This window comes from Leopardus geoffroyi, chromosome A3 (genome assembly GCF_018350155.1).
Source record: "Leopardus geoffroyi isolate Oge1 chromosome A3, O.geoffroyi_Oge1_pat1.0, whole genome shotgun sequence".
NCBI lineage: Eukaryota > Metazoa > Chordata > Mammalia > Carnivora > Felidae > Leopardus > Leopardus geoffroyi.
In genome coordinates, this window is record NC_059336.1 from 94,874,432 (window position 1) to 94,894,691 (window position 20,260).

Genomic DNA, 20,260 nt, shown 5'->3' on the forward strand with positions numbered 1-20,260 from the left:
AACTTAGAACCTTACACTTGTGTACCTTTATCCCACCTCTGTGTCTTCAATTATATTCTTTCCTCCTCTCAGAATACCTTCCCTCCCCGTAGTACCCTCTTCTAAAAATCTTTAAATACCCTTTTATTGAAAACATATACTCTTAACTTGAAATAAATAGCCCTTCCTTTGTGTTCCCATGAAACACTCTTTTTTTAAAATGAAAACTTACCTTATTTAACTATCTTTTTCTCACCTTTGACCTTTTTTTTTCTCCTTGTGTGTTAACCTAAAAGCTTCAATATAGGGAATGCTTCCAGAAATTATTTTCGCCTTTGCATGTATTGTAAACTCTACTTCCATCTATGTGCCAACCACAATTTATTTAATAATTAATTGTACTTCTCTCTGCCCTCTTCAGTTTTAGACTCATAGACAAAGGGTGTCATGTCTCTTTTAGTGGAAAGTAGAATCTTCTCGTGTTCATCTTAATTATCTAGGTATTTCTTTTTTAGTTTTATTTATTTTTTTATTTTGAGGGAGAGGAGGGGCAGAGAGGGGGTGGGGGGAGAGAGAATCCCAGGTAGGCTCCACACTGTTGCCGAAGAGCCTGATGCAGGGCTCGAACTCACAAACCATGAGATCATGACCTGAGCCGAGGTCGGATGCTTAACTGACTGAGCCACCCAGGTGCCCCTAGGTATTATTATTTAATAGACCTATTTATTCATATTGTTAGCTGTTCTGCCCTGGAGATAGTGAGGTAACTGATACATGATTGCCAGTTTGAGAATCATTGGTCTAAGAAGATACTAGAGTCAAAAATGTAGTTGCTGTAATATTACATGCTCCCTTATCAGTCATATCTGTTTTACTTTTCTTTTCAAAATAATTCACCCTGCTTTTATATTAAGGATCTCTCTAAGTTCCCTAAAGATCTGAAGATCTTTTTTAAGTTCCTGGCCCAGTGTTCCAAGTCCCTGTATTCTAAGTGCAACCACTTGTCTTCTATTACCTTGCTGGGCTCTGGGCACGGGCTTTGGACAGCCTACTTCTTCTGAGCAGTCAGAACCTGAGGTTCTTTCTCTTTTTCTCTCTTCTGAACTTGCTATTAATGCTCTTTGTTGGGCTATTTAATAAACCCTCAACCTCCAGCTTCACCCATCAGGGATTATCTTCCCTATTCTGAACTTGCTTCTAAGTCATCAGGGGTCACATTTACCATATGGAACCGACATGAAAGAAGAAACAGCCAAGATCTAGCCCAGAACTGCGCACCATGGTGAAGTCAACATTTGGAAAAATGTATCTAGACTTCAGTGCTTGGCTCTAGAGGCACAGCTTACATGGGCCAAGCACCAAGTTCAAGGTAGCACCGTACTCACAATCTCTGTTTTAGCACTGGTTGGCACCAATGCTTTCAGCTAGGTATATCATTCAGCCAAGAATCAGACTGGCTGCTAGTGGTAAGTTTGGAAACACAGTCCAAAGAAAGCAGAACTTCAAAATCCTAGGCTTACAAGAAGGGCAGAGTTCTAGACTGGCTGTGGTGAGGAGAAGCAGTGGGGCTCATTGGCGTTAAAGTACACTGTTCCGGGAAGGCTCTGGTCCTAGAAAAAAGTCAGACTGGTAGAAAACTGAAAACGAATGATGATAGAAAAATCTGTGGAAGTAGCCAAAACCAGGTATGAGAGTGGGGAGACAGAACATAAGAATGTAATATAACCAGGGGCACCTGGGTGGCTCAGTTGGTTAAGCCTCTGACTTCAGCTCAGGTCACGATCTCACAATTTGTGATTTCAAGCCCCATGTCAGTTTCCATGCTCACAGCTCAGAGCCTGCTTCAGATTCTGTGTCCCTCTGCACCTCTCCCACTCTCTCTCTCTCTCTCTCAAAAATAAACAAATGTTTAAAAAATTTATTAAAAGAACTTAATTTTAGATGACAATAAGCCATCAGATTTTGTAACTTGAAACAGGACTTAATATTTTACTCTTTTAGAGGGGAGAATAAGATATAAAAATAATGATCTAACTCAATCAAAACTGTCCTAGAAGCTGGAAAATCTGAGAGCATAATTAGGGGGCATATTTCTGTTGGATAACCTGGGTTATGCTGCAAAGAATAAATCCCATGATTTCATTGGCTTAAAATAGCAAAGACTAATTTATAATTCACACTACATATCCACTGCATGTTGGATGGAGACTGGTGACCTTGCTGTCCCAGTAATCAAGACTAACAGAACAGGTCACTGTTCTAGAGGGAAGGAAGGGAGACTTCTGAAAGGTCTTGAATCAGCAATTAATAGCCCAGCCTAGAATGTATACATGACTCTTCTGTTTATGAGTTATTGGCCAAGACTAGTTACATGGCTTCACCCAAGGAACCCAGGACTTACTGAGAAGGTATAGAACCAGAAGTACTTGGTAAGCGGCATTATTGACCATCCTCATCCTTTATTTCTTGGAATTATTTGTAGATTTTAAAACAGGATGAATGTAAAACATGGTTGCAGTTACAAACACAGGTGTAGAGCTTTATAATGCATCGATTCTTACAGTCATTGAAGTGGAACTGTGTATAACCTCATTGCAGGTGTCCAGCGTCTTCATTTGAGGTTCTTCTAGCCCTGTCCTGCTCCTGTCCTACCTTGCTGGGTTCTGATGTTCACAAAGATGCAATGAGGCGAGAGGCAGTTACTAAGATTAATTCAGTTCCTGATCTCATCAGCCTATATTTGGATCCTAGAACACAGCCCCCCTCTCTTTTTTTATTCTTCTCCCCTCTTTCCTTTGTTGTTCCCTCTTCAATTCTAATCACTATCTTATAAATACCTCACCAACTAGCCAATATTTTTCTGGGTTTCATCACTAGAATATTTTTTCCTGCAAAATAAATATTCACCTCTATTTAATCACAATTAACCTACCTTGGCTCCAGCCAGGCTGGACACTACTGAATTTAACCTTGTTTATGGTTTGGGGCTATGCAGTGCACAAACACATGGGAAGCCCAGAATTAAAAGAATAATTTTACTTGGAAATTATTCTTTTTATTTATTTATTTTTAAGAAAGAGAGAGAATGTGTGCGTGCCTGTGCACAGGCCAGGGGAGGTGCAGAGGGAGAGGAAGAGAGAATCTCATGCAGGCTCCATGCTCAGCATGGGCTTGATCCCATGACCCTAGGATCATGACCTGAGCTGGAATCCAGAGTCGAAAGCTCAACCGACTGAGCCACCCTGGCACCCCCAAATCATTCTATTTTAAAGAAGAATTTGAGAGAACATATTAATACCCAAATAATGCAAACAAAAGTGAATATTTTGTTTTAAAACATTACCATTATGGTCTACCTTATTTATCTTAATTATCTGGCTTGCTACAAAGCTTTCCAATTGGATATAAAATTGTAGTCCATCATATAACTAAAATAAATAGGAAAATAAGCCAAAAATTTGATAGATCCAGTCCTGTTTGCAGCCTGAATGTCAAGTTAAATAGAATATTACTCACTTAAGTCCTATAACCTTAAATTTGCACAAAACTAGGATATGCAAATGAGCCACTGTATTTTGCAGATAAACAACCTGGGGAAAATATGCAGCACTAAGCAATGTTTGGAAACAAATAAGATAAAAGAGAGAATTTTGCACATTTTATGAATTAAAAACATACTTATGCCCGGTAGGTATATGTTTTGTTAAAGGTAAATTCTTGTCATCTTCAGCAAGGGTAAATGTATTCAATAGAAGTTGTGTTTCTTCCATAGTTTTGTGTATCATGCACACGAAGAAGATGTTCATTGTCTGTGTTCATAACTTAAACAATGAGAATGATCTGGCTTGGGATTTCTAGACATCAAAGAGTGACATGGATTAAGTGTTTCTAACATTACATCACATTTCAGTTATGTGTTTTGTGTTTTCTTCTGCTTTGAATGAGGCTAATTTAGAGAAAAATGTGTTTTTCCTTCATGGGGTAATAATGAATGGCATGCTTTCTATTACCACGCAATTATATCATCAACTGATAATAATTATGTAAAGTAGCTAATTATTTTCATGATTACTTCAGAATAAGCATTCTAGGAAACTGCATCTCCTCCCTTAAAATGGATAAAAGTCTAATTTTGTAAACCATGAGCAAAACCATTTTTTTTTTCTCTCAACTCTGGGAAGTACACCTGTTTGTCTTTGCCCTCTGAGTATCTGTGTTAACTTGGTCATTCCCCATTCTTCACATTGACAGGGGTGAGAGAGAAAGCCAGCTGGGGGCCTAAATAAGAGGTGTGTACCTGGAAACTAATTAAATTTGATTTATTTCTTTTGACAGCACTTGGCATTTCTCTTTACATGTTTTATTTAAAATCTGATTGCTTAAATAGCAATAAACAAGTAACTAAGCAGAGCCTGGCTGATAATTATATTGAATTTCCCCTATTTATCAGCAATTGGATATATGATCTCTGGCACACTGAACCATCACCTGTCTTTTCTATGTTATTTCAATTTACTTCAGGTACCAGGCTTATGGAATTTATGTTTTTCAGATCAGAGAAACAAAACATTTTCTTCTCTTCCTTCAAATTACAGTTTCAATCCCACCTTTTCAATCAAGCTTTCAGTGATTATTTCATCTTGATGAGTTTTTTCTCTACCTTAAACTCAATACCAAGTTTGCAGATTTTTTAAAAATTTAATTCCAGTATAGTTAACACACAGTTTTATATTAGTTTCAGCTATAAAATATAGTGACTACACACTTCAATAGATCATCTGGTGCTCATCAGGACAAGTGCCCTCCTACATCCCTATCACTTATTTTACCCATTCCCCTCCCCCCCACCCAACTCACCTCCCCTCTGGTAACTTTCAGTTCTCTATAGTTAAGAGTCTGTTTCTTGGTTTCTCTCTCTCTCTCTCTCTCTCTCTCTCTCTCTCTCTCTCTTTTTCCTTCACTCATTTGTTTTGTTCTTAAATTCCACATGAGTAAAATCATATGGTATTTGTCTTTGACTGACTGATGCATTTCACTTGGCATAATCCTCCCTAACTCCATCCATGTTGTTGCTACAATTTCCTTGTAGCACTTGTCACACATAGCTTAATGTGGCTGCTACCTGAGAAATACTTGGATCTTATTAAGTGGAGTCAGACTAAGTCCCCACCCGTGAAATTCTTGTTAATAGTTATGTGGTAATTAGCCTTAATTCTCTTATATGCAAATAGGAATGATACCTTCCAGGATTGTTGTGGTTTCCAACCTTGACAAGGTATATAACAGATCTTCCAAAACCACAGATGTTAGTGCAGAAGTTGTACTGGGGCCTTTAGAAGTGAAAATGTCATCCTACCAGTGCAGCATCCTCCAAGAAGACTGATGCTCAACAACTTTATTTAATGAATAAATGAATGTATGATTGAATTAATTGATTAATTCATCAATGGAAAAAATAGGATTTCCTAAGGAAGGGTCCAGGGAAGAAATCAGTGACTAAAATAGTAGGAGACGGATGCAGAAAAGCAAAGACCAGGAGCAAGGAGGGTCCTTATCCCCACTCAAGTACACACCATTGCTCTACCCTCCTTCTGGGCTGGTTGCCTTTCTGCAGACACTGTAGGAATCTCTACCCAGTATCACAATCGTCATTTCTGCTAACAATTGGTGAATTTTTACAATGAACTATTTCATTCAACTCTCTCTATATATTTAACAAACCAATGAAGTGAGTACTATTATTATCTCAGGTTCACAAATGAAGACACTTAGTCTTAGAGTAATAACTTGCCAAAAGTTGTAGAGTAGGAGGACAAGGATTTCAATCCCTAAAAATCTGATTCTAGCACCTGCCCATGAGCACTATGCTTTGCTGTCTCCTCATAAACCACTGAGACAAATGTTTATTTTATTGCCCAATTGTATAAACATCTCCATACTGTAAGGGAATGTTTTTATTTGCTTTTGAAAACATCATTATCTGATTGAGATTTATAAGCTCCTAGAGAGTCTCTGGCTCAAGATTGGTGGTCTTAATTGCTCTGCCTCATCACAAGAGGACCCAGAAGGGCTCTAAGGAGGGGTGTTGGATGGAGCTGTGTCTCCACCTTACACAAGGGAGTGGGGCATGGGACTATGCTTCTGTGACTCCCTAGTGCAGCTTAGCAGTCCTAGCTTCTTGTGATGACCTGATGCCATTCCCACATAAGAGATTGCAAACTTTGTCACTATTTTCTAAGCCAGTGAGGCCAACAACTGTGTGATTAGCATCACCTCCAGCCTGGGAGAGTTCTTTATCTGGCCATCCACAAAGCTGTACCTTCCTGCCCTGACCTGCTGAGTACTTGGAGGCTCTCTGAGTTCTTGAGAATATCACCTATGACAACAGAAAGATATGACTTCTAATTTTTAATTTTATTCTTATTTTCTGGGTAACTTTCTGTAAATATCCAATTACTCTAAACCTCAATTTCCTCATTATAGAATGCAAATGTAATAAATCTTACTGCCAAGCGTTATTGAATGGATTCAGTTTACTAGTTTACATAAAGCATTGGCACACAGAACAAGCTTGGTGAGCTGGAAGTGATAACCAAGAGCATGGACACACCTTGCAGTTTTCCTGCTAATAGAACTCAGCTAATAGAACTCAGCCTACACCTATTCTCCCTCCCAGCCTCCAACCACGGCATTTGTTTTATATTAGAAATAGATTCAAATAACCATAAAGCCCTGCTCCCTGCAGGGTCACTTCCCATGTCATGCTTTTCCCCTTTTGTTCCAGGACTTTTATCAAATCCTGCAGGACTGCCTAGACTCCCTGGCACCACCTTCCCTGGTCAGGGTCATTTGGCTACTCCTGGCCCCACTTCTAACAAAGAGGAGCCACTGACCTGTGTCATTTAGTTCAATTGCGGATAGAAATCCTGTTATCCTAGTGCCACTTTCCATTGTGGTTTCAAGGTGCAGTCACACAGCTCTGCACATGATTCACACAGGGGTTGAACCATCATGTTCACTCACCAGTGGGGGGTTCAGGTGGGGAAATAAGACTTTATATGCATAATACATGCACCCAGGATCAGGCTCCAGTCACATTTTTTGTTTTTGTTTTTGTTTCCATTTTTCTCTGACAATCACTGTTTCTCTTCTATCTCATTCACTGTGACCCCAAGGGAACCTTTGGCATGGGAACCACTCCTGGCAACATAGCTGGTTACCCTGAATTCTGCACCAGGGGTGTAAAATAATGAGACCTTCTAAGAGCAAGTTCTTAAAAACAAGTTTATTTCATTAATAAAATAGATAATGTAATAGATAATGTACATGGATTGAATAGTGACTGGGTGAGAGAAACTTAACAATCAAAAATTTACCACCTAAAAGGGTGAAAAAGAAATGAGCACTTCGAAAAGTGTCCTAAGATTGCAGTGGTTTAAGAAAATGAACCTGGCATAACACCAATGTCGAATATACCCCCTTTACAAAGGCACAGATTGGTAAATCAGTTTCCTTATCTCAGTTTTACTATAGCTCTTCTGGCACTGTAGGACATCACTTACCAAAGCACAGTGACACCCCAGTAGTACACATATCGTGCCCCGTTGGTGAAAGACTGACCACTTACAAAGTGGCCGAAGAAGACCCTTAGGCCTTGTTTATAGGTGTTTAGGATTAAATCCCAGTGCATATAGACACTACCACTTATTTCAGCAAAGTCAAACTGGCCACTGTGAATGAAGGCTGTATGTGTTTTCACAGAAATGCTCATGATAAATATAATGATGACAGCAATGATAACTAACATTTATTGACCAATGCTTCTTTGCTTGATATAGTGCTAAGGGTATTGCCTGCACTACCCAGGGTACTAGTGTAGTACTCACAATCCCTCTTTTTTTTTTTTTTTTTGAGACATTTGAATTTCATTTTTTTAATTATTTATTTATTAAAATTTTTTTTTCCTAATATGAAATTTATTGTCAAATTGATTTCCATACAACACCCAGTGCTCATCCCAACAAGTGCCCTCCTCAATACCCACCACCCACCCTCCCCTCCCTCCTACCCCCCATCAACCCTCAGTTTGTTCTCAGTTTTTAAGAATCTCTTGTGTTTTGGCTCCCTCCCTCTCTAACCTTTTTTTTTCCTTCCCCTCCCCCATGGTCTTCTGTTAAGTTTCTCAGAATCCACATAAGAGTGAACGCATAGGGTATCTGTCTTTCTCTGTATGACTTATTTCACTCAGCAGAACACTCTCCGGTTCCATCCATGTTACTACAAAAGGCCATATTTCATTCTTTCTCATTGCCACGTAGTATTCCATCGTGTATATAAACCACAATTCCTTTATCCATTCATCAGATGGTGGACATTTAGGCTCTTTCCATAATTTGGCTATTGTTGAGAGTGCTGCTATAAACATTGGGGTACAAGTGCCCCTATGCATCAGCCCTCTTTTATCCCTTGGGTAAACTCCTCGCAGTGCTATTGCTGGGTCGTAGGGTAGATCCATTTTTTATTTTTTGAGGAACCTCCACACTGTTTTCCAGAGTGGCTGCACCAGTTTGCATTCCCACCAACAGTGCAAGAGGGTTCCCGTTTCTCCACATCCTGGCCAGCATCTATAGTCTCCTGATTTGTTCATTTTGGCCACTCTGACTGTCATGAGGTGATATCTGAGTGTGGTTTTGATTTGTATTTCCCTGATGAGGAGTGACGTTGAGCATCTTTTCATGTGCCTGTTTGCCATCTGGTTGTCTTCTTTAGAGAAGTGTCTATTCATGTCTTCTTCCCATTTCTTCACTGGATTATTTGTTTTTCAGGTGTGGAGTTTGGTGAGTTCTTTACAGATTTTGGAAACTAGCTCTTTATCTGATATGTCATTTGCAAATATCTTTTCCCATTCCATCAGTTGTCTTTTAGTTTTGTTGATTGTTTCCTTTGCAGTGCAGAAGCTTTCTATCTTCACAACCCCTCTTTAAACTAGGTGCTATTGGGGGCACCTGGGTGGCTCAGCTGGCTAAGTGTCTGACTTTGGCTCAGGTCATGACCTCACAGTTTGTGGGTTTGAGCCCCGCATCAGGGGCTCAGAGCCTGGAGCCTGCTTTGGATTCTATGTCTCTCTGCCCCTCCCCCACTTGCACTCGGTCTCTCTCTCAAAAATAAATAAACGTTAAAAATGTTTAAATAAATAAAGTAGGTACTATTAGTAACTCCTGAATTAGAGTGGTAGCCAAGGCCTCCAGAATGTTATGGCCCTGTATACTTTTCTGTGTCTTCTTTTTCAAGAAGATGTAATAATATTGTAGATATAATATTAACTTTTACACTTTGTAGATATAATATTGACTGTTACACTTAAAATACCAGAGATGACATGCAGAAAAGGAGATTTTTTTTTTCCAATGATGCCTTGACCCTACAAAAATTCAGATCTGTGCTTCTTCATGCCTGTATTTATATTGCAGATGTACCCTAGCAATAAGACTCTTGGTGCATCCAGAGAAGAGGTCATCATGTATCTCCAACTATGTGATTAATAATAATGAAGTGGTATCAAGAGAGAAAATTCCATAATTTCTGGAAGTGTTAAACATAGCTATCTGAAGGACTTAGAAATGTGTTTTCATAGGAGGTCTGATAATAGAGTCAGGGGTTTGCTGTGTTCCAATACACAAATCTCATATCATGAATACATATCAAAGATAAAAAATATTAGAAACTGAGAGTATCAACATTCTGAAGTCTCTAGATCTGTGGCATTGTGCTCCAGTGGTAAATTACATAGGCTTTGATTTAAGGCATGATTAGGTGCAAACCTAACTGTATTCAGCCAACTTATTCTTCCTGATTCTCAACTTTTCCATCTGTGAAATGGGTACTACCTACCTGACATGTTTCAAGGTGATAACATAAGTAATATTCTTAAAACTAGGCCTGGGGCACCTAGGTGGCTCAGTCAGTTAAGCATCAGACTCTTGATTTTGGCTCAAGTCATGATCTCATGGTTCATGAGTTTGAGCCCTATGTTGGGCTCTGTGCTGATTGTGTGGAGTCTGCTTGAGACTTTCTCTCCTCCTCTCTCTGCCCCTTTCCCCTCAGCCCCCACCCCCTGCTCCCCACTTATGGGTGGTACGTGTACACACTTTCACTTCCCCTCAAAATAAATAAACTTAAAAAAAAAAGAGGCCTAGCATATAGTATTAACTATAACCATGGTCACCTAACCATAGTCATTAACTTAACCAGAGTTATTATGCTTCATATTTACCATATACCTTAATACTATATATATTGGTTTTCTGTTTTCTAGAATTAGTGTATATATGCATGAATTCCTGGTTTAACCAGATAAGAATATGTTGTATATTGTTTTGTTTTGTTGTTTGACATAATTTAAAATATCTGAGTTGTTTTTCTGCCTTAGTAGTTTCGGTATATAGTATAATCTGTCTTTTATCATTGAATTTTTGCACAGGACTCTAGGGACATTATTTGAGCTTCATTTTTCATTGTTACACACTGGAAAAGGAGATCGTGGTTACAGAAGATTAAGTTTGAATATCTTCCAATCTAATACAAAATTACTAGATTTTACTTTCCCAGTTAAAACCTCAAAATGGATTTGTTCTCATTTGAACTAATTCAGCAGGTTTTTTAGGAGTTATTAATATGTCTTAAGGCCATCCTGGTATAGTAATTGGTAATTGGTAAGAAAAATAATAAATATTATTCCAATTTCTGCCTGGGTGAATTCTGGCTTTGAGTTGATGGTTTTCCACTTAATTAATAAGGAAAGTATACATTCACAACAAACGACTGAGTTGGGAGGAGAAAAAATAATTTCATGCCTTATAAGCTTGTTAGTCTCCATGAGGACATACAAATCCCCACAGGTTATCTCTGTAGGCCAAGGAATATAGTTGATTGTAGAAGTGATCCTCAAGCTTGTGTATCAGAATCACCTGGAGGGCTTGTTAAGAAACATATTTCTTGGGGCGCCTGGGTGGCGCAGTTGGTTAAGCGTCCGACTTCAGCCAGGTCACGATCTCGCGGTCCGTGAGTTCGAGCCCCGCGTCGGGCTCTGGGCTGATGGCTCAGAGCCTGGAGCCTGTTTCCGATTCTGTGTCTCCCTCTCTCTCTGCCCCTCCCCCGTTCATGCTGTGTCTCTCTCTGTCCCCAAAATAAATAAACGTTGAAAAAAAAAATTAAAAAAAAGAAACATATTTCTGTACCTCCCCTCCAGATTTCTAGTTTAGTAGGCTAGGGTGAGACTTTGAAATGTTGGCCTAATATCACATTTTGAGAACATCAACATTCTCTGAAGAGATGAAATGTTCTCAGCTCTGTAGGGTGTACCTTTCATAAGCATTATCCCTTATCAATCCCATGGGTTTCTGTTTTTAATCATAGCTTTTTCCTTTCCTCCCAGATCTGAGCACTCCCTAAGACTCATTCTTTATATATTTTTATTTTCCTTCTATATTGCAGAGCAACCTCCAGTCTTCCTTGTTTATTCTATGCAATTGGCTCTCAAATATCTCCTTCCATTTTATTTATCTCCCTTGAGATCTAGGTCCAGAATTCCACATGTTCTTATTCTACAAGAATTTGTGGAACCATTGAATCAATAAATGAATAAATGGATGGATGAGTGGATATGCAATGCCTCACGAGCTAACTAAAGAACCAGAGTGCTTCAAATTGCAGTTCTCTTGGCTCTAAATCCCTATTGTTAATCCAAATTAACTGTAGAAAGATATACTTTATAATTCTCTGTGATACTTAATGGGAATAAGGATAAGGAAAAAGAGACAGGGAAGAGTGAAGCTGAGCCACAGTTGCTATAATTGTAAGGAAGATTTGGGAAACAAGCAGCCTGTGACATTGAAAAAATTGTCACAATAGGATATGGATGAGCTGTGATTTGTCTCTGTGCCTTTCCTAACAATTACCTTGACTCCCAATAGCACCTGCAGTTTATATGAACCACATACCATAAAACATGCTTTTTCTACTTTCTGCTTCTTCCTGGAGGAATTACAGAGATTAATGTCATTAAAAAATTTAAAGATATGGGTCTGTTAGTTCATATCACCTACCCATTGAGTTTGCCACTTTAAATCTCTCCTTTGTGCCTCAGAATTATATAAACTTACCTGGCCTCAGTCATTATATACTTCTTAGGGCCTTGATTGCTTTGATATTCCAAAGAATATTGCTCAGTTTATTATATTATGTTGATGATGCCATGCAATTATGAACCGTAGTGAGTAGGAATTGATATGTATGTTAGATTTCCTACTAGACACATGTGTCTTAGGGAGTGGAAGAAAAATAACCTGAAACATTCAGAATACTGCCTTATTGGGGACATTTTTAGAGGTCTAGTGTTCTCATATCATTCTATGCTATCCTTATAAGGTAAAAGATGGGACAGTCTTCCACTTTCAGATATAGGTGAAACCCCATACTCTGCGTTATGAGATCTCCTTCCTAAGCAGACACCAAGGCCCAGATGGCATAATAAAGAAGTATGGGGGCATTAGAACTCCATGGAGTGAAATATAACCAATTAGAAATAGAGAATCAGAAGAATTAGGCAGGTAAATTCTTCCTCTTTCCTCTCTAATGGGACCTCTCAGAGATGTGATTTTTTTTTTTTCCAGCCCTGTCAGAGAAGATATACATGTTAAATTAAAAAGCCAACTGAGAATCCTGCTAGTCTTTTTTATTCAAGGTTCATCATGAGGCAGTAGCCAGTGCTATAATACATCACACTGCATTTTCTTTATCTGTGATGCATTATGTCTCCCTTGACCTCAATTTCTTTTTCACCAATCCCTACAGAGCTGAACTGGCATCTTCTAAATAAATTGTTAGCACTTTCATGTTTGCTCAGTTTTTACAATACTAATCATGTAGGATTTATTCCAGAAATGTAAGGATGGTTTGACATCAGGACATTTATCACATTTACCAAATTAATGTATAAAGAAGAAAAATCAAATGATTATCAAAAGAAAGTAATTTTATGAAGTTTAATACCTATTCATATTTTTAATCATGAGAATTTTTTAAAATGATAACAATTCCTTAACTTAGTGAATAGTTATATATAAAATCTAGAGCAAACATCACACTTAGAAGAGAAATAATCACATCTCTTAAAACAAGGAAAAAATGCACATCCCACAATGATGCTCAGTATGTGGACTCTCATTGCTGGCATTTAACATAGTACAAAAGGTTGGGATAAATACCATAAAATAAACAAAAAAAAAGGAAAGGAAAGAAAAAAACACAGCAAGAGAAATAGCAAGAGGATAGCAAAGAGAGAGAAAAATTATTATTTGTTGATCATGTAATCATTTGCAGAAAATAATTAAACATACCATCAGACCTAACATAATTGTGCTCCAAGTTTTTCAATACAAACTTAACTTTTTTTTTAAGGTTTATTTATTTTTGAGAGAGAGAGAGAGAGCACAAGCAGGGGAAGGGGCAGAGAGAGAGGGAGACAGAGGATCTGAAGCGGACTCTGCGCTGACAGCAGTGAGCCTGATGTGGGGGTCAAACTCAAACCATGAGATCATGACCTGAGCTGAGATGGACACTCAACTGACTGAGACACCAATACAAACCTAAATTTAAATGATGTTCTGAGAGGGGGAGATGGCAGTGTAGGAGGAAGCTGAGCTCACCTCATCCTGCTGATCGCTTAGATTCCACCCACATCTGCCTAAATAACCCAGAAAACCACCGGAAGACTAGCAGAATGGACTCTCCAGAGCCAAGCATAGACAAGAGGACCAAGGAAGAGGGTAGGAAGGGCAGAGAGGCAGTGTGCACTACACGGACTGGTGGGAGGGAGCCAGGGCAGTGGAGGGGCAGCCCGCCTGGCAAGGCAGAGCCCCTGAAGTCTGGTTTACAAAAGTGGAGGGGCCCAACGCCATGAGTTCTGACAGCCAGTGGGACTTAACATCTGGAATATTATAAGTCAAGAGCTCTGTTCAGAGAGCAGGGAGGGTGAGAGGACACCGGGAGAGAGAGTTGTTGAGCCCCGGAAGGACAGAACTTGGTGGGGGAACAAAGGCACTAGCAAGCGCCATCTCCTCTCCCATCCCCCAGCCGAAATTCCAAAGGGAACCAGTTCCCATCACCGAACTTGCTTGCACCGTGCAAACGCCCAACACCCAACACTGTGCTTCTGTGGATCCATCCCTCCAACGGGTCTGCCTCCCTCCGAGTGCTGCAGGCCCCTCCTGCAAGAGACCACCAAAGGCAAAGCAAGCTAAGCCTGCCCCTCCCACCCCTGTGCACCTTGTGGATCCACCCCAGCTAATATGCCAGATCCCATCAAAGCAGTGCCACAAGCCTGGTAGTGTGCAAGTAGCCCAGAGAGGGGCCACACCACTCCACAGTGAGTCCTGCCCCTGGGAGAGGGGAAGATAAGGTACACACCAGTCTGACTGTGGCTCCAGGGGTGGGCTGGGAGCAGACATCAGTTCTGACTGGGGCCCCACCCACCAACACAAGTTACTTCAGACAACACAGGGAAAGTGCCCTGCAGTTTGGAGCTACCACAGGGACTACCCAAAATGATGAAATGGAAGAATTCTCCTCAAAAGAAACTCCAGGAAGTAGCAATAGCTAATGACTTGATCAACAACGATTTAAGCAATATAATTTAACAAGAATTTAGAATAATAGTCATAAAATTAATTGCTGGGCTTGAAAAAAACATAGAGGACAGCAGAGAATCTATTGCTACAGAGATCAAGGGATTAAGAAATAGTCATGAGCAGCTAAAAAATGCTGTAAGTGAGGTGCAAAATAAAATGGAGGTGGCCATAGCACAGATTGAAGAGGCAGAGGAGTGAATAGGTGAATTAGAAGATAAAATTATGGAAAAAGAGGAAGCTGAGAGAAAGAGAGATAAAACAATCCAGGAGTATGAGGGGAGAATTAGAGAACTAAGTGATGCAATCGAACGGAACATTATCCATATCATAGGATTTCCAGAAGAGGAAGAAGAGAGAGAAAGGGGCTGAAGGTATACTTGAAAAAATCATAGCTGAGAATTTCCCTGATCTGGGGAAGGAAAAAGGCATTGAAATCCAAGAGGCAAAGAGAACTCCCTGAGATGTAACTTGAATCGATCTGCACCACATACCATAGTGAAACTGGCAAAATACAAGGATAAAGAGAGAATTCTGAAAGCAGCTAGGGATAAACAGGCCCTAACGTACAAAGGTAGACACAAAAGGGTAGTAGCAGACCTAACTACTGAAACTTGGCAACCAGAAAGGAATGGCAGGAAATCTTCAATGTGATAAACAGAAAAAATACGCAGCTGAGAATCCTTTATCCAGCAAGTCTGTCATTTAGAATGGAAGGAGAGATAAAGGTTTTCCCAAACAAATGAAAACTGAAGGAATTCATCACCACTAAACCAGCCCTACAAGAGATTCTAAGGGGTATTCTGTGAGTGAAATGTTGCAAGGACCACAAAGTACCAGAGACATCACTACAAGCATGAAACCTACAGACATCACAATGACTCTAAACCCTTTTCTTTCAATAATAACACTGAATGTAAATGGACTAAATGCTCCAACCAAAAGACATAGGATATCAGAATGGATAAAAAAAAAAAAATCAGGGCCCATCTATTTGCTGTTTATGAGAGACCCATTTTAGACCTGAGGACACCTTCAGATTGAAAGTGAGGGGATGGAGAACTATCTATCACACTACTGGAAGTCAAAAGAAAGCTGGAGTAACCATACTTATATCAGACAAACTAGACTTTAAATTAAAGGCTGTAACAAGAGATGAAGAAGGGCATTATATAATAATCACAGGGTCTATCCCTCAGGAAGAGCTAACAATTATAAATGTCTATGTGCCGAATATGGGAACCCCCAAATATATAAAACAATTACTCACAACCATAAGCAACCTTATTGATAAGAATGTGGTAATTGCAGGGGACTTTAATGCCCCACTTATAACAATGGATAGATCATCTAGACACAGGGCCCTCATAAAGACACATAAAGAAACAAGGGCCCTCAGTGATACATTGGATCAGATGGACTTGACAGATGTATTTAGAACTCTGCATCCCAAAGCAACAGAATATACTTTCTTCTCGAGTGCACATGGGACCTTCTCCAAGATAGATCACATACTGGGTCACAATACAGCCCTTCATAAGTATACAAGAATTGAGATCATACCATGCACATGTTCAGACCACAATGCTATGAAGCTTGAAATCAACCACAGGAAAAAGTCTGGAAAACCTCCAAAAACATGGAGGTTAAAGACACCCTACTAAAGAATGAATGGGTCAACCAGGCAATTAGAGAAGAAACTAAAAAATATATGGAAACGAATGAAAATGAAAATACAACAATCCAAACGCTTTGGGAGGCAGCAAAGGCAGTCCTGAGAGGAAAATACATTGCAATCCAGGCCTATCTCAAGAAAAAAGAAAAATCCCAAATACAAAATCTAACAGCACACCTAAAGGAAATAGAAGCAAAACAGCAAAGATACCGCAAACCCAGCAGAAGAAGAGAAATAGTGAAGATAAGAGCAGAAATAAACAATATAGAACCTAAAAAAAAAAAAACTGTAGAGCAGATCAATGAAACCAAGAGTTGGTTTTTTGAAAAAATAAACAAAATTGATAAACCTCTAGCCATGCTTCTCAAAAAGAAAAGGGAGATGACCCAAATAGATAAAATCATGAATGAAAATGGAATTATTACAACCAATCCCTCAGAAATACAAGCAATTATCAGGGAATACTATGAAAAATTATGTGCCAACAAACCGGACAACCTGGAAGAAATGGACAAATTCCTAAGCACCCACACACTTCCAAAACTGAAACAGGAAGAAATAGAAAACTTGAGCAGACCCATAACCAGTGAAGACATTGAATCAGTTGTCAAAAATCTCCCAACAAACAAGAGTCCAGGACCAGATGGATTCCCTGGGGAATTCTACCAGACATTTAAAGCAGAGATAACACCTATCCTTCTCAAGCTGTTCCAAAAAACAGAAAGGAAAGGAAAACTTCCAGACTCATTCTATGAAGCCAGCATTACTTTGATTCCTAAACCAGAGACCCATTAAAAAAAAAGAGAACTACAGGCCAATATCCCTGATGAATATGGATGCAAAAATTCTCAATAAGATACTGGCAAATCGAATTCAACAGCATATAAAAAGAATTATTCACCATGATCAAGTGGGATTCATTCCTGGGATGCAGGGCTGGTTCAGCATTTGCAAATCAATCAATGTGATGCATCACATTAATAAAAGAAAAGAAAAGAACCATATGATCCTGTCAATCGATGCAGAAAAAGCATTTGACAAAATTCAGCATTCTTTCTTAATAAAAACCCTCGAGAAAGTCGGGATAGAAGGAACATACTTAAACATCATAAAAGCCATTTAGGAAAATCCCACAGCTAATATCATCCTCAATGGGGAAAAACTGAGAGCTTTTTCCTTGAGATCAAGAACACGACAGGGATGTCCTCTCTCACCACTGTTGTTTAACATAGTGTTGGAAGTTCTAGCATCAGCAATCACACAACAAAAGGAAATCAAAGGCATCAAAATTGGCAAAGATGAAGTCAAGCTTTCGCTTTTTGCAGATGACATGATATTATACATGGAAAATCCGATAGACTCCACCAAAAGTCTGCTAGAACTGATACATGAATTTAGCAAAGTCGCAGGATACAAAATTAATATACAGAAATAATTGCATTCTTATACACTAATAATGAAGCAACGGAAAGACAAATAAAAAAAACTGATCCTATTCACAGTTGTACCAAGAAACATAAAATACCTAGGAATAAACCTAACCAAAGATGTAAAAGATCTGTATGCTGAAAACTATAGAAAGCTTATGAAGGAAATTGAAGAAGATACAAAGAAATGAAAAACATTCTGTGTTCATGGATTGGAAGAATAAATATCCTTAAAATGTCAATACTACCCAAAGCTCTGTACACATTCAAGGTAACCCCAATCAAAATTGCACCAGCATTCTTCTCAAAGCTTAAAACAAGCAATCCTAAAATTTGTATGGAGCCACAGAAGACCCCGAATAGCCAAAGTAACATTGAAGAAGACCAAAGCGGGAGGCATCATAATCCCTGACTTTAGCCTCTACAACAAAGCTGTAATCATCAAGACAGCATGGTATTGGCACAAAAACAGACACATAGACCAATGGAATAGAATAGAAACCCCAGAACTAGACCCACAGACGTATGGCCAACTCATCTTTGACAAAGCAGGAAAGAACATCCAATGGAAAAAAGACAGTCTCTTTAACAAATGGTGCTGGGAGAACTGGACAGCAACATGCAGAAGATTGAAACTAGACCACTTTCTGACACCATTCACAAAAATAAACTCAAAATGGATAAAGGACCTGAATGTGAGACAGGAAACCATCAAAACCCTAGAGGAGAAAGCAGGAAAAGACCTCTCTGACCTCAGCTGTAGCAATTTCTTACTTGACACATCCCCAAAGGCAAGGGAATTAAAAGCAAAAATGAACTACTGGGACCTTATGAACATACAAAGCTTCTGCACAGCAAAGGAAACAACCAACAAAACTAAAAGGCAACCAACGGAATGGGAAAAGATATTTGCAAATGACATATCGGACAAAGGGCTAGTATCCAAAATCTATAAAGAACTCACCAAACTCCACACTTGAAAAACAAATAATCCAGTGAAGAAATGGGCAGAAGACATGAATAGACACTTCTCTAAAGAAGACATCCAGATGGCCAACAGGCACATGAAAAGATGCTCAACGTCACTCCTCATCAGGGAAATACAAATCAAAACCACACTAGATACCACCTCACGCCAGTCAGAGTGGCCAAAATGAACAAATCAGGAGACTATAGATGCTGGCGAGGATGTGGAGAAACGGAGACCCTCTTGCACTGTTGGTGGGAATGCAAACTGGTGCAGCCACTCTGGAAAACAGTGTGGAGGTTCCTCAAAAAACAAAAATAGATCTACCCTAAGACCCAGCAATAGCACTGCAAGGAATTTACCCAAGGGATACAGGAGGGCTGTTGAATAGGGGCACTTGTACCCCAATGTTTATAGCAGCACTCTCAACAATAGCCAAATTATGGAAAGAGCCTAAATGTCCACCATCTGATGAATGGATAAAGGAATTGTGGTTTATATACACGATGGAATACTACGTGGCAATGAGAAAGAATGAAATATGGCCTTTTGTAGTAACATGGATGGAACCGGAGAGTGTTCTGCTGAGTGAAATAAGTCATACAGAGAAAGACAGATACCCTATGTGTTCACTCTTATGTGGATCCTGAGAAACTTAACAGAAGACCATGGGGGAGGGGAAGGAAAAAAAAAAGGTTAGAGAGGGAGGGAGCCAAAACACAAGAGATTCTTAAAAACTGAGAACAAACTGAGGGTTGATGGGGGGTAGGAGGGAGGGTGGGTGGGTGGTGGGTATTGAGGAGGGCACCTGTTGGGATGAGCACTGGGTGTTGTATGGAAAACAATTTGACAATAAATTTCATATTAAAAATATAAAAATAAATGATGTTCTCTACTCAATAATGGACTATCATAGCAAAAATATAAGTATATAGTCATTGACTTAATGCAATGATCATTACAGCAAAAATGATAAGAAATATAAAAAGAAGATATGAATAAATGGAGGGTTATGCCATGTTAATGGGTCAGAGGAAAATCTTTTGAAATTCTCAGTTTACCCCTCAATCAAATTATAACTCGAATGCAATTGTGTTTAGTATTCCAGCTGCATATTGTGAGAAATTTGAAATTTTTGTTCTAAAAGTTTACATGGAAAAATATAAGGTCTACAAATAGCAAGGGAAGAAAACTAATACTGCTACATATTAACACATATTATAAAGTTAACAACAGAAACCCAAGGCTATTTATTAAGAACAGGCAACAAAACAATAGAAGTGAATAAAGAATCCAGAAATTGACATTGGTTCATTTAGAAATGGGATATGATGAAGTTGGCATCACAAATCCATAGAGAGTAGGTAGATGGATCTAGAAAACTGCCTCACAGAACTAATGTATATAAAATATTTAAAGTTAAAAGTAAAATTATGGAATTAATAGAAAAAATATTGGATGTAGGGATGAGAAATATCTTCATAAAAGAACAAAATTATGTTTCTACTAACATATTACAAATATGGAA